This window comes from Callorhinus ursinus, unplaced genomic scaffold (genome assembly GCF_003265705.2).
Source record: "Callorhinus ursinus isolate GAN/ISIS: 27379988/994484 unplaced genomic scaffold, GSC_fseal_2.0 scaffold86, whole genome shotgun sequence".
In the NCBI taxonomy this organism is placed as follows: Eukaryota; Metazoa; Chordata; class Mammalia; order Carnivora; family Otariidae; genus Callorhinus; species Callorhinus ursinus.
The window spans coordinates 60,191-73,976 of NW_027397148.1; the positions used below are offsets into that span (position 1 = coordinate 60,191).

General features: G+C 40.1%; 1 pseudogene; it reads left to right on the top strand.

The window, feature by feature from the left end:
• The first annotated feature begins 1,880 nt into the window (after positions 1 to 1,880).
• LOC141371679 (pumilio homolog 3 pseudogene) lies at positions 1,881 to 3,817 on the top strand (annotated as a pseudogene).
• Positions 3,818 to 13,786: the final 9,969 nt, after the last annotated feature.

Below are 13,786 nucleotides of genomic sequence, written 5' to 3' on the forward strand. Positions count from 1 at the left end.
CCTGCAGAGTGGGGTGAGGGGCAGAGAGAGAAGCAGACTCCCTGCTCAACAGGATGCCTGATGCAGGGATGCATCATGGGACGCTGGGATCATGACCTGAGCAAAATATCAGATGCTTAACTGACTGAGCCATTCAGGCACCCAGGAAAGACTTTATTTTTTACTTTTATTTATTTATTTATTTATTTATTATGTTCAGTTAGACATCATGTATTACATCATTAGTTTGGTAAGTAATGTTGAATAACTCATTAGTTTTATATAACGCACCCAGTGGTCATCACAACAGGAAAGACGTTTTGAAACAAGGTTTTTTAAATAAAAGATTTATAGAATAGCAGATATAAAATGAAAATTTAAGTTTCCTATGTGGCCCCTCCAGGGGTATCCTTTTTTTTTTTTAGTTCATGTAAAATACAGTGCAGTATTGGTTTCTGGAGTAGAATCCAGTGGTTCATCACTTACACACAGCACTCAGTGGTGATCACAACACGTGCCCTCTTTTATACCCATTGTCCATCTGCCCAACCCGGACCCACTTCCCTCCATCAACCCACAGTGTGCAGAGCTGTCTGCACTCTGAAAGTTCTGTCATGACCAACCCATCGCCATGGTGACTGATGATGCAACCATTTCAACTTCCATTTCAACTGTCACTCTGTGAGCCGAGCCCTTGCAGTTTGGTAACAGGGGTGAAGTTTCCCACGATGGGCGACCTGAATTGCTGTTCTACAGGTATGTTCATATGGATTTTCTGAATTCTCTTCTCTCAAGTTGGGTGCCTCACTTCCAGAGAAATTTCTTTCCTTTTTTTTCTTTTCATGGCCACCTTCCAATTTGTCCACACTGATAGATGAATATTCTAGGTTTTCTGGATTAGTTACTTTTGATTTTTTGATGAAGCTGGCTTTCTTAAATAGATTCTAAATCCAGAAAACTGTACTATTTCTGAATGCCAATTTCATACATAGTCATACCGAGAACGCACACAGGGAACACACCACACTGCTCTCATTGGATCAGGAGAATCTTGATGCCTTCCCAGCAACACATTATAGGGAAAGGAATTACAGGTCACCTCTTCTCAAGGTGGACGATAAAATCTGGAAGCAACTGTAAGCAGTCTAAATCCAGACATTTTTAGAAGAAGAGAAACTGGAATATCTTGTGGTATTTTCATGGGTTGGTGTTCACTGGCTGTCTGGATGATGCCTGGGAGTGAATGGGAAGGGACTGTGCCATCGGGTAGAAATATCAAGTGTTTTGTTGTTGTAGCAGACTGTAGTGGATATTCCAATGAAAATTGGACCCAGAAGACACAGAGATTTTTCACTGAAGGGCAGTTTGATTTTCAGATGTTAATTCCATGAATATTTTGTCTTCAAAGGCTTTATATTTCAATGTGAATATAGTAGTTTTTGGATGTGGCTTTTAAATATATTGACAGTGCAGAATTATTTCTGTTGCCTAAAAGCAAGGAAAATCATCATGAGTAGTCAGACTTTTAGTGGTCAATTTGTTTTTCACCTCAGTTCATCTCTTTCAAAAGATTTTGGTATCTAAACCTCTCGATAAATACCATGTTTGTTCAATTAAGAAATGCTATTTGAGATCCTATATAAATCTCTGAGACATGACATTCAAAATCATAACAATGTCTTTCTTGGCCTTATCAAGGCCATGAGATAACATATCATTTCTTATTTCGAAATGAGCATATGTCCCCTTGACAGAGTTCCTCATGGAAAACAGTCTAGTACTTGCTGTTGTGGCAGTTGAAAAAGGCAGATGAATTACAAAAATGTATCAATTAAAAACTGAGTAACAATTTTATAAAAATAATATGTACACAGGCCTGGGCCCCACTTGTGTGAACTGCTATGATGGAAGTTAAAGGGGGAAAAAAATCACAGGAAAAGGTGCAAAGACATCACAGGAAAAAAAAACAGATTTCATAGAAACAATGATTCTAGTTCATTAAAGACGTTTCCAAGGAAAGTTGTCAAGGAAGGTGGACCTAAAATCACATCTAAGAACTTTGAAAAATTACCACAAAACCTGGGGGAAAAGGTGTAAAGCAGTTCAAAAATAAGCAGCAAGGGAATAAAATACCTAAGAACAAATTCCAGAAGCAAATAAATTCAACAGGAAAAGAAAATTCCAGGCGGACGGTAAAAGTGATGAATCAGCAGCCAAGAAACCTAAATGGGATGACTTCAGAGAACTAAAGCAAAGCAGACAACTCAGGGACAAAAACCAACTGACGTTGTTCGGGCAAAGCAGATTTGGGAAATCTTAAGAAGAAAAGACTGTGACAAAGGAAAGAGAGTGAAATTGAGTGATTGCTGAATTTGATTCAAGGGAAAATTAAAGCTATCACATTTGCCCTCGATTCAAGTCGTGTGATCCAGTGTTACGTTCAATGTGGTGATGAAGAAGAGCTAAAACAGGCTTTTGAAGAACTGCGAGATGATTTGGTCCAATGAAGTAAAACTAAATATTCCAGAAATATTGTTAAGTAATTCCTCATGTATGGACGTAAAGCAGATTGCAGAGATAATAAGTTTTAAAGGCCACGTGAGGAAGATACTCTGGCTTGCAGAAGCGTCCGCCATCGTGGAGTATGTGTACAATGACAAAGCCATCTTGGAGCAGAGGAACATGCTGACCGAGGCATGTTGGGAACACATGCTTTACAAGTCAGTAGATCACCGAACCCTGGGCAAAGTATTAGAGGTACAGCCAGAAAAACTAGAGCTTATCATGGATGAAATGAAGTAGATTCTAAATCCAATGGCACAAAAGGAAGCTGTGATTAAGCACCCATTGGTGCACAAAATATTCTTGGACTTTTTTACCTTTGCACCCCCAAAGCTAAGATCAGAAATGATTGAAGCCATCCGCGAAGGAGCGACTTACCTGGCGCACACACACACACACACACACACACACACACACGATGGCGCTAGAGTAGCCATGCACTGCCTGTGGCACGGCATACCTAAGGACAGGAAAGTGATTGTGGAAACAATGAGAATTACACCGAAAAGGTGATTAATGGCCAGCGCTCCCATTTGGTCTTACTGGTGGCATTTGATTTTATGGATGATACTAAGCTTGTGAGGCAGATAATCATATCAGAAATATATTAGTTCCTTGCCTAACATAGTAAGTGACAAATATGGAAGAAAGGTCTTGTTGTATTCACTAAGCCCCAGAGATTCTGCACATACAGTGTGATAGATCATTGAGGTTCTACAGAAGGCAGATGGCGACACACACAGTAGGAAACATACAGTGATCCCCCATGAGAGTTTTAGAGTCCATCTCTCCAGCTTTGTTAGTTAAGCTACCTGCAAGGACATGCCCAAGAAGTGGTGCTAGATAATTTACATGTGTTTTGGTGTCCAACATCCTGGGGGCTGCCACTGGAGATGTTAAGCCTGTCATGAATGCCATTGCCAGCTTGGCAGTGGCAAAGTTCCATCCAGGTGGCAAGGATGGACAGCTTCACTTCCCAGAACATCCTGCAGGACACCCAGTTCTGAAGTGGTTAATAGAACAAGATGAGAAGATGAAGGAAGTGAAACAGAACGTTGTTTTGCAAAAACACTTGTAGACCATGTTGGTATGAAGAACCTGAAGTCCTGGGCTAGTGTAAACAGAGGTGCCATTATTCTTTCTAGCCTTCTCCAGAGTTCTGACCAAGAAGTTGCACACAGTCAAGGCTGGATTGAAAGGCCTCATTCCCACACTGGAGAAAAACAAAAACACCAGCAAAGGAATAGAAATGCTACTTGAAAAACTGGCTGCATAGTGGACACAGTTAAGAACAAGATAGAATCATTTTTCCTGTTCTCTTTTCCCAGTGTGGAAAAGAGGGGCTTGAGTCCACCTTCCTGGGAATCTGGGTGCTCTGTATATGTCTTCTTCATATAAGAGTCTATTTATAAAACAGTTCCTAAAAAATAATAATATGTATGCATATTCATATTTTTCAAAAGATTAAGAAAGAATAAAGAAGTGTTAACAATGGCTATATTTATGGGAAGATTTATTTTCTTCTTTGTACACTTTATATGTGGAAAATTGTCTACCATGAATATGTATAATTTTATAATCTTTAAAAAGAAAAAAGACATACAAAGAAGAAAGAAAAGCCACAACAGGAAAACATTAGTGGATGTCTAGAGTAATAGGTGGCTAATTACTGGCCAAGGGACTGGTTGTGCCACATCATGTTTAGGGTAGATGCTCATTATCATACATAAAGTCTTCAAGACATAATTTCTCCATTATACCATTGTCTTTTTGTAGCACCAATAATTAGCAACAATCTAAGATATTATATTGCCTTCCCCTCAAATACATGATGGTCAGCTTCTTTCCAGCACCATTAAAACTAAGCATTTCAGCATGCATATGAATTAGTTGTATATAACGTTCTAAAAATAAAACAGCAGCAACAACAAAAACAAAACAGAAGCTATTGTGAATACCTGGGTAAGGGAGAACAATTGGAGGTTGAGGATAACTGGGGATACTTTCATGTGCATTGAATACAGGCTTGGACATAAGTATCTAAAAAAGACACTATGACAATCATCAGGGAAAGGAAATTCTGAATGCCAGTAGCAGATGGAAACCAAGATATATTGCACAATATGTACTTGAAGGTAGAATTCATGAGGGGGCAAGATGGCAGCTGAGTGGGGGACCTCATTTTATCTGGTCCCTCGAATTTAGCTGGATATCTATCAAACCATTCTGAACACACACAAATTCAGCCCGAGATGTAAGATTTATCTGGATCTCCACAAACAGAAAAATGACTACTTTTTTCGAGGTAGGAGGTGTGGAACCTTGGATCTTCTGGGGAAATATCCAACGATAAGCAGAGCAGGGAGGGAGCCTCCATAAGCCAGCTGCTGGAAAGTGAAATCAAGGCCCTTGGAAATCACTCTAGTGACAGGCAACCCTTCTGAAAAGGACACAGGAGGTGAGCAGGGCAGAATTCTAGGGGGATCATTGTGGTCTCAGGATTCCAGGAGACTCAGAAAGAATGGGGTTAGCCCAAACCGATGGAGTGCCCAAGCAGTGGAACGGGGAGACTGGTTGTGGTCAGTGAGCCCAGAGGAGATTTTCAGCTCCAGACACCATAAAGCGAGAGCCAAGCCAGGAGAGAGACTGCCCTCTGCATGACCACCCTTAAAAAGGACTAGAAGGTGAGGGATATCTAACATCCAGGGTAGATATAGAACTGCTTGCACCCACAACAGGGACAGCTCTCAGGGTGGTGTGGCCCATGAGGAGATGCTGGGGCAGCACCCAGCATGACCTAAGAACTGCAGAGGAGGGTGCACGGATGAGCCCAGGGCTACTGGCGGGTGTGTAGTCACAAGGCACAGAGGCATTCGCAGGTTCCCGTGGCTCACCCGGGGTGGGGGGGGTGGGGGAAGAGCAGTCAGCAGGAGCCATTGGATTCGGCAGTTTGGCACATAAAGAGCCTGCACCCACAACTGGGTAACAGCTCTCAGGGGGTGTGACCCCCAAGGGACACTGGGAAAGCCCCTGGACACTAGTAATTGCAAAGTCACAAAGCACAGAGACGCTTGCAGGTCTGCATGACTCCCCCAAGAGAGGTGTGGCAGGCATGAATGGTGTCAGTCTCTAGAGTTTGGTAGAGGCAGAGGTGGAGACGGATTGACCTGGAGGATTTGCCAAGGTTGGGGGGACTGCAACATTGTGGCTCTGGGCCAGAGGTTCCCACGTGGCCATATTTGCTCTGACCCTTTAAAGAGAAGCAGAAAGAGGCCAGGGAACAAAAGCGATGCAGCCAACCAGCTCACATTAAGTCCATCCCCCTGATAACTCCACCCAGGCAAAGACACCCAAGAAGCCTAGCAGCAGGCCCCTCCCCCAGAAGACAGACTAGAAGAATAGGTGAATGATAAGCTTATTTCCCACAGGACTGTGAAACACCAGCACCAGGGGAAAATAATATAGGGAGCTCCAGGGGTTCCCTCACAGCTTGTTTATACTTCAGGCTAAAATTTACATTTTTTAGTTTCTTTTCTTCTTTCTTTCTTTCTCTCTCTCTCTCACTCTTTCTTTCTTTTTCTTTCTTTTTCTTTCTTTCTTTCTTTCTTTCTTTCTTTCTTTCTTTCTTTCTTTTCTTTCTTTCTTTCTTTCTTTTTCTTTCTCTTTAACCCTGCTCCCATTTCAAATAGATTCATATTTCCCAACCTGCATTTTTAAGTTGCTTCTTTTCTTTTTCAATATGTTTTATGGATTATTGCCCCACACTAGACCGTTTTTCAATCTATTCAATTTTATCTTGATATATATGTAAGTTCTGATTTCTTTGCAATTTTGGGATAGAGTGTCTTCTAACATACAGACCAAAAATCAAGCAGGAACAGGCAGATCACCCTTCTGTGTCCACAGTGAAAGATTATAATCTCTCCCCTGCCCTTTTTTTCTCTTTTCTTTTTTCTTTCTATTTTATTGTTTTGGATCACCTTGGCTTTGATGACATACCTGTGGTAGCTTTCAACTACTTTGGATTTTTTCCTAGGTGCATTTTGCTTGGGTCATGGTTGATATTTTGGACTCTGTACATTCCCTCAACCACCCCTCAACAGAATGACTAGGTGGAGGAACTCGCCAACAAAGAAAAGAACCAGAAACAATGTCCTCTGCCACAGATCTAATGAATAGGGATATAAGCAAGATGTCAGAGATAGAATTCAGGGTAGCAATTATGAAGTCAATAGCTAGGCTTGAGAAAACCATAATGACCAATATAGAATCTATAAGGGCAGAAATGAGATCTAATCAGGCAGAAATTAAAAATGCTATGATTTAGATGGAGTCTAAACCAGATACTCTAACAAGCCAGGGTAAATGAGACAGAAGAACGAATTGGTGCTCGAGAAGATAAGCTGATAGAAAGGAAGGAAGCCAAGGAAGATAGGGATAGGCATCTAGAGAAGCCCATGAGAACAGACAGAGAGATTAATGATGCTGTGAAAAGTTCCAATGTCAGAATTATTGGGATCACTGAAAGGGTAGAGAGAAAGAGAGAGGGCTAGAAGGTATATTTGAGCAAATCATATCTCAGAATTCCCTAATCTGGGGAAGGAAACAAGCATTTGAGTCCAAGAGGCAGAGAGAACCCCTCCCAAAATCAATAAAAATCAATAAAAATAGATCAACACCCTGACATATAATAATGAAGCTTGCAAATCTTATAGCCAAAGAAACTATCCTGAGAATAGCTAGGAAGAAGAGATTCCTTATGTACAGAGGGAGGAACATGAGAATAACGTCAGACCTGTCCACAGAGACCTGGCAAGCCAGAAAGGGCTGGCAAGACATATTCAGGGTGCTAACTGAGAAGAACATGAGCTATGAATACTTTATCCAGAGAGGCTGTCATTCAGAAAGGATGGAGAGATAAAGAGCTTCCAGGACAGGCAGAAACTGAATGAATATGTGACCACCAAGCCAGGCCTGCAAGAAATATTAAGGATCATGTAAGCGAAGGAAACCCTATGAGTCACAAAATCCAGAAAGAAACAAAAAATCTACAGAAACAAGGGCTTTACAGGTAATGCAATGGCACTAAATTCATATCTTTCAAGAGTTACTCAAAATGTAAATAGGCTGAATGCTCCCATCAAAAGACATGCGGTTTCAATTTGGTTAAAAAAGCAGGACCCATCCATATGCTGTCTACAAGAGACTCATTTTGAACCTAAAGACACATCCAGACAGAAAGTGAGGGGATGGAGAACAATTTACCACTCTAATGGACCTCAAAAGAAATTGGGATAGCAATCCACATATCACACAAATTAGATTTTAAACCAAAGGCCATAGTAAGAGATGTGGAGGAACACTATATCATACTTAAAGGGTCTATCCTACAAGAAGATCTAACAATTGTAAATATCTATGCCCCGAGCATGGGATCAGCCAATTAGGTAAACCAATTAATAAACAAAATAAAAGTATTGATAATAATACATTAATAGTAGGATACCTTAACACTCCACTCACAGCAATGGACAGATCATCTAAGCAGAAGATCAACAAAGAAGTAAGAGCTTTGAATGACACCTTGGACCAGATGGACTTCACAGATATGTACAGAATATTCCATCCTAAAAGAATACTCATTCTTTTCGAGTGCACATGGATCTCTCTCCAGAATAATCCACATACTGGGTCATGAATCAGGTCTCAACCAATACCAAAAGATTAAGATTATGGAACTCAACCACAAGAAATTTGGAAGGAACTCAAATACTTGGAAATTAAAGAGCACCCTTCTAAAGAATGATTGGATCAACCAGGAAATTAAAGAAGAACTTAAACAATTCCCTGAAACTAATGAGAATGAAAACACATCCGTTCAAAACCAATGGGATACAACAAAGGGGGTCCTAAGGGGGAAATACACAACCATCCAAGCCTCTCCCAAAAAAGTAGAAAACTCCCAAATGCACCTAAAAGACCTGGAGAAAGAACAGCAAATAAAGCCTAAAGCAAGCAAGAGAAGGGAAATAATAAAGATTAGAGCAGAAATCAATGAAATAGAAACCAGAAAAACAGTGGAACGGACAAGTGAAACTAGAAACTGGTTCTTGAAAGAATTAATAAGATTGATAAACCTCTCGCCAGACTTATCCCAAAGAAAAGGGAAAGGACCCAAATTAGTAGAATCATGAATGAAAGGGGAGAGATCACGACAAACACCAAGGAAGTAGAAACACGTATTAGAAATTATTACAGCAACTATATGCCAAAAAAATTAACAAATCTGGAAGAAATGGATATATTCCTGGAAATTTATAAACTACCAAGACTGAAACAGAAAGAAGTAGACAATCGAACAGACCAATAATCAGCAAGGAAATTGAAACAGTAATCAAAAACCTCCCAACAAACAAGAGTCTAGGGCCAGATGCTTCCCAGGGGAATTCCACCAAACATTTAAAGAAGAACTAATACCTATTCTTTTGAAGCTGTTTCAAAAAATAAAAACAGAAGGAAAACTTCCAAACTCATTCTATGAAGCAGTATTACCCTGATCTCAAAACCAAAGACTCCATCATAAAGGAGAATTACAGACCAATATCCCTGATGAATATGGACAAAAATTCTCAACAAGATCCTAGCCAATACATCCAACAGTACATTAAAAGGAGTATTCACCATGAACAGGTGGGGTTTATTCCTGGGATGCAAGGGTGGTTCAACATTCACAAATCAATCAACGTGATAGAGCACATTAATAAAAGGAGAGACAAGAAACATATGATCCTCTCAATTGATGCAGAGAAAGCATTCGGCAAAATATAGCACCCTTTCTTCATTAAAACTCTTCAAAGTGTAGGGATATGGGGAACATACCTCAATATCATCAAAGCCATCTATGAAAAGCCCACAGTGAATATCATTCTCAATGGGGAAAAACTGAGAGCTTTTCCCTTAAAGTCAGAAACATGAAAGGGATTCCGATTCTCATCACTATTTTTCAAAATAGTACTAGAAGTCCTAGCCTCAGCGATCAGACAACAAAAGAAATAAAAGGCATTCAAAATGGCAAAGAAGAAGTCAAACTCTCTTCACAGATGACACAATACTTTATGTGGAAAACCCAAAAGACTCCACTTCCAAATCATTAGCAACCCATACAGCAATTCAACAATGTGGCAGGATACAAAATCAATGCACAGAAATCTGTTGCAAATCAATGCACAGAAATCTGTTGCATTTCTATACACTAACAATGTGACTGAAGAAAGAGAAATTAAGGAATTGATTCCATTTACAATAGCATTAAACACCATAAGATACCTAAGAATAAACCTAACCAAAGAGGTAAAGGATCTATACTCTAGAAACTACAGAACACTTATGAGAGAAATTGAGGAAGACACCAAAAGATGGAAAAACATTCCACACTCATGGTTCGGAAGAATAAACATTGTTAACCTGTCTATGATGCTCAGAGCTACCTACACTTTTATTGCAATCCTTATCAAAATACCATCAACAGTTTTCATAGAGCTGGAGCAAACAATACCAAAATTTGTATGGAACCAGAAAAGACCCTGGGGACACCTGGGTGGCTCAGTCGTTGAGCGGCTACCTTCGGCTCAGGTCATGATCCCGGGGTCCTGGGATTGAGTCCTGCATTGGGCTCCCTGCTCGGTGGGAAGCCTGCTTCTCCCACTGTCTTTGCCCCTCCCCCTGCTTGTGCTCACTCTCTCTCTCAAATAAATAAACAAAATCTTTTAAAAAAAAGAAGAGGAAAGGAAAGACCCTGAATTGCCAAGGAAATGTTGAAAAAGAAAACCAAAGCTGGGGGCATTACAATGCCTGACTTCAAGCTATATTTCAAAGCTGTGATCATCCAGAGAGCATGGCACTGGCACGTAAAACAGACACATAGATCAATGAATAAGAATAGAGAGCCCAGAAATGGACCCTCAGCTCTATGGTCAACCACTCTTTGACAAAGCTGGAAAGAATATCCAATGGATAAAAGGGTCTTTTCAATACATGGTACTGGGAAAATTGGATAGCCACATGCATAAGAATGAAATTGGACCATTCTCTTACACCATACACAAAGATAAACTCTAAATGGATGAAAGACCTCAATGTGAGACAGGAATCCATCCAAATCCTAGGGGAGAACACAGGCAGTAACCTCTCTGACATGGGCCACAGCAACTTCTTTCAAGATACATCTCCAAAGCCTAGTGAAACAAAACCAAAATGAACTTTTGGGACTTCCTCAAGATAAAAAGCTTCTGCACAGCAAAGGAAACAGTCAACAAAACAAAGAGGCAACCCACAGAATGGGAGAAGATATTTGCAAATGACACTACAGATAAAAGGCTGGTATCCAAGATCTATGAAGAAATTCTCAAACTCAACACCCAAAAGCAAATAAGTCAAAAAATGGGCAGAAGACATGAACAGACATTTCTCCAAAGAAGACATACAACTGACTAACAGACACATGAAAAGATGTTCAACATCATTAGCCATCAGGGAAATTCAAATCAAAACCACAATGAGATACCACCCTACACCAGGCAGAATGGCAAAAATTAACAAGACAGGGAACAACTGTTGGCAAGGATGTGAAGAAAGAGAACCCTGTTACACTGTTGGTGGGAATGTAATTTGGTACAGCCACTCTGGAAAACAGTATGGAGGTTCCTGAAGATGTTAAAAATAGAGCTACTGTATGACCCAACAATTGCTCTACTGGGTATTTACCCCAAAGATACATGTATGGAAAAGAAGGGGCACATGCACCCCAATGTTCATAGCAGCAATGTCTGCAATAGCCAAACTATGGAAAGAGCTGAGATACCCTTCAACAGATGAATGTATAAAGAAGATGTGGTACATATACACAATAGAATATTAGCCACCAGAAAGAATGAATACTCACTATTTGCATTGACATGGATGGAACTGGAAGGGATTATGTCAAGTGAAATAAGTCAAGCAGAGAAAGATAATTATCATATGGTTTCACTCATATGTGGAATATAGGAAACAGCACAGAGGATCATAGGGGAAGTGAGAGAAAACTGAATGGGAAGTCATCAGAGAGGGAGACAAACTATGAGAGATTCTTACTACAGGTGACAAACTGAAGGTTACTTGAGGGGAAGTGGGTGGGTGGGATGAGGTATTTGGGTGATGGGCTTTAAGAAGTCATGTGATATGATGAACACTGTGTGTTATAAGCAACTGATGAATTGTTGAACTCTACATCTGAAACTAAGATGTACTTATATGTTGGTTAATTGAATTTAAATTTAAAAGATTCCATATTTTGTACCTTCTGATTTAGTCAGGCCTCTCCAGAGAAGCAGAACCAAGCAGATCCTGATTTGTATATCTATCTATATAGATACACAAGCAAACTTATGGAATTTGGCACATGGGATAATAAAAGCTGAAATGTGACATGATATGCTGTCTGCAAGCTGAAGAACCAGGAAAACCAATGGTATAATTTAGTTGTAGTCTCAAGGCCTGGGAACCAGGGGAGCTGCTTTTTAACCTCCAGTGTTATAAAGGACTGAGAGTCTGGTTGAGGAGGTGCCAGCGTAAGTTTCAGAATCTCAAGGCCTGAAATGCAGGAACTCCAATTCTAAGAGCAGGAGAAGGTGAATTGAAAGAATTTGTCCTTCCTCTGCCTTTTTGTTCCATTTGGGCCCCTCATCAGATTGAATAATGCCCACCTACATTGGTGAAGGAGAATCTTCATTCAGTTTACTGAGTCAAATGTTAATCTCTTCTAGAAACACCCAGAAATGATTTTTTATCAGCTATTTGGGCATTCCTTAGTCAAGTCACATTGACACATAAAATTAACTATTATGCCTCCCTAAGGATATATTTACAATAATAATAGTTAATATGTATTAAGAAATTAATGTTACAGACATTATGATAAATACCTCATATTCATATTATTTCCCTTGATCTTCTCTGTATTCCTATGGCTTAGGTCATTCCATCATCATTTTACAGTTAAGAAATCAAGGCTTTGAGAGATTAAATTAATGTATCCTGTGTCACAGAGCAGGAAAGAGTCAGAGCTGAAGGTAGATCAAGTAGTCTATCACAGCACAATAACCTAGATAGCTGCCATTATTATATCACAAACAGTATAAGTGAATTAAAAACACCTCAAGAGGGGTACCTGAGTGGCTCAGTTGGTGGAGCATATGAATCTTGGTCTCAGGGTTCTGAGGTCAAGGCCCCACATTGGGCTCCATGCTGCATGTGGAGCCTACTTAAAAAAACAAAAACAAAAACTCTCAGGAAATAAGATAAATTTATATACCTTGTAGCTCTGCCCAGGTAAATCCCAGCCACCTCAGGAAAAACAAAACAAAACATAGCTCTATTTATCAAAAATTTCCAGTGTAGACTATGAATATTCTTTTTCTAGCTTATCCATCTATCAAGCACTCATTAGGAGATTAGGAGCCAGGAACTCACCAGCCCTGGCTATTGTCTCTCGTGGCACCTTTCAGCAGACCACTTGCCCTAGCAGCATGAAAAGGCTGTCAAGGAACAGGATTTATCTCACTGCCCCTCCTATTCTCACCCTGATTCTCCTGATCCTCTTTCTCTACTTCCATGCCATCTTCACCACCCACTTACCCTATCCTGGTGATTGAGGTTGACAACCTAGTATTTATTGGCTCTTGACCTCAGCTCTACTATGGGTGCCTTTTCCTTTTTTACCCCCTTGACTTGGTACATTTTTGAGAACTCCTCATTAAACTGCTCTAAAAACAACTCCTCTTTTTTTTTTTAAGATTTATTTATTTATTTATTTTAGAGAGGGGAAGGGGCAGAGGGAGAGGAAGACAGAGTATCTCAAGCAGACTCCCCACTGAGCATGGAGCCCAAGGTGCTCAGTGCTTGATCTCACAACCCTGAGATCATGACCTGAACTGAAATCAAGCATTGGATGCTTAACCAACAGCCCTCTAGGTGCTCTTCTGCTGTCTTGACTTTTATTTTATTTTTTTAAATTTTTTATTGTTATGTTATGTTATGTTATGTTAATCACCATACATTACATCAGTTTTTGATGCAGTGTTTCATGATTCATTGTTTGTGCATAACACCCAGTGCTGCATGCAGAATGTGCCCTCTTTAATACCCATCACCAGGCTAACCCATCCCCCCACCCCTATGTTATGTTAATCACCATACATTACATCAG